This window comes from Rhinopithecus bieti, unplaced genomic scaffold (genome assembly GCF_001698545.2).
Source record: "Rhinopithecus bieti isolate Rb0 unplaced genomic scaffold, ASM169854v2 scaffold_36409, whole genome shotgun sequence".
NCBI classification, from domain to species: domain Eukaryota; kingdom Metazoa; phylum Chordata; class Mammalia; order Primates; family Cercopithecidae; genus Rhinopithecus; species Rhinopithecus bieti.
Window position 1 is genome coordinate 57,289 of NW_016815181.1, and position 2,115 is coordinate 59,403.

Genomic DNA, 2,115 nt, shown 5'->3' on the forward strand with positions numbered 1-2,115 from the left:
ATCAAAGGGGGAAAAACACAATTTGTTTATCTATTGAAAATTCAAACAGATTCTGGGCATATTTTCATGGGCTGGATTTGGAGGTCTATGACTGTAGCTTTGAAGTACACTTCTAACTTTAATAACACGCCTTGTCTTAGTGTTTTTCTGTGTTGCAGTGGCCAAATGTGTGAACTCCAGAGTTTTAAATGCTGTTGTGCTCCTGCTGTCAAGCCTGATGATACAACAACTGATCATCCAACACAAAGAATAAGAAGTCCTGACGCCTGTAGAGATCAAAACAACTACTATCAAAAACATGTTACATGATCATGACCCATCAAATAGTGCTAGATACCTGGATTGATCAAGTCCCCAGAATATAATGGTGCATCCTTCATCTTAGTTTGAAGAATGACCAGAATGGGGAGGGAACATTAAAATGAAAATGGTCATGCTGGCAGCTCTGCTGTGAGGGGAAATGAAAAGTGAAAGAGGAACCACACCTGCAAGACAATAATGGCTCCAAAACAAACTGTAAGAAACCAAACCATAATTGCAGACTATTAGAGCTCAAAGTCTTGAGCACCAGCTCCTTCAGACCCATAGCTTCTTGAGAAAAGCACAGACAAGCTGATCTAACACTTAACAACAGGAACTCTGCAGGGATGCACATATTATAAAAATAAGTTCACTAACTACTCCTTTCTTTTCAGATTTCGTCCAGTTTCTGCTAATACCATCCTGTTAATAACTTCAGCCTCCAAAATTCCCTAAGCACCCCTTTCCAAACTCCTTTGAGACACCTCAGTTCCCCTGGTATGCATTCTCCCTTGCTGCAAGCAGCAAGCTAATAAACCTGACTACAGCTGTGCTCCTGGTAGTGTTTGGCTGGCTGTCTTTAACACCTTTGTTAACACAAAGGAAGAAGCCCTCTAACAGAAAGGGATCTTCCAATCATTCCTTCCTATCATGTGTAGAGGGTATACAGAGAAATATATATATACCCATATATATAAAATTCAAGTGCATTTCATACTCCTATATTGACTACTAATAATAGTATTCTATGGTACTGATTTCATTGATGCTATATTGGTGATTATATGTTTGGACACATGATCCAAATTAGCATAGGTATGTGCTTTCTATGGAAATGTGAGTTTCACCACATTCAATAATATTATGAGTCTATTAATACTGAGTCAGACTCTGTGTACTCAACAATGACTAATCCATCATTTTTCAGAAGTCGTTTAAGTATTTAGAGATCTATAACTCTGTAGTGCTTTGCATGAGAAATGTGCACTCTTTGCCTTACCTCACTAGACACTGATAGAGAACTTCAGTGTCTAGTCCTGTCACTTTGACATCTTTCCTCAGAGCCAAATTTACTTTCAATACCAAAGATGCATGAAATAATCATTCAAACTTTATGTATTAGATCTTTGTCTCTATTTATTTCTGTCTGTCCATATACATAAACACTTTGTCTACACACACACACACACACACACATTTTTTTTCCTTAGAAAAGTAATCCCTTTTAGTATATTTTTTCTAACTGAATACACTAGTGAGAAGTTGCCTTTTAATTATTTGTCTCCCATAAGCAAGCAGCCGTGGCCTTCTTAATTCATTTTGATAGAATATTGGAATGCTGGAACTAAAAGTGGTATTGGTGATTGTAACAGCCAGGGTTCTCCAGAAAAACAGAACATAATAGGACACACACACACACATACACACACCAGCCTATTCAAAGTGAAGCGTGAAGATGACAAGGCAAAATATGACTTATATCCACCTAATGAATAACAAATATATTTTCTCTTTCTGATGATTTTCTTAACAACATGTTATTTTCTCTGGTTTACTTCATTGTAGGAATACAGTATAATACATGTAACCTACAAAAATATGTATAATTGCCTATTTATATTATCCATAAGGCAGCTTCTAGTTAACAGTAGGCTATTAGTAATTAAGTTTAGAGGAAGTCAAGCGTTACACATAGCTTTTCAACTGTATGGAGAGGTTGGGCCCTCTAACCCTCACATTGTTCAATGGTCCACTATATATATATATAGTTTCTTCACTTCAAGGGGTTTTTTTTTTTTTTTTTTTTTTTTTTTT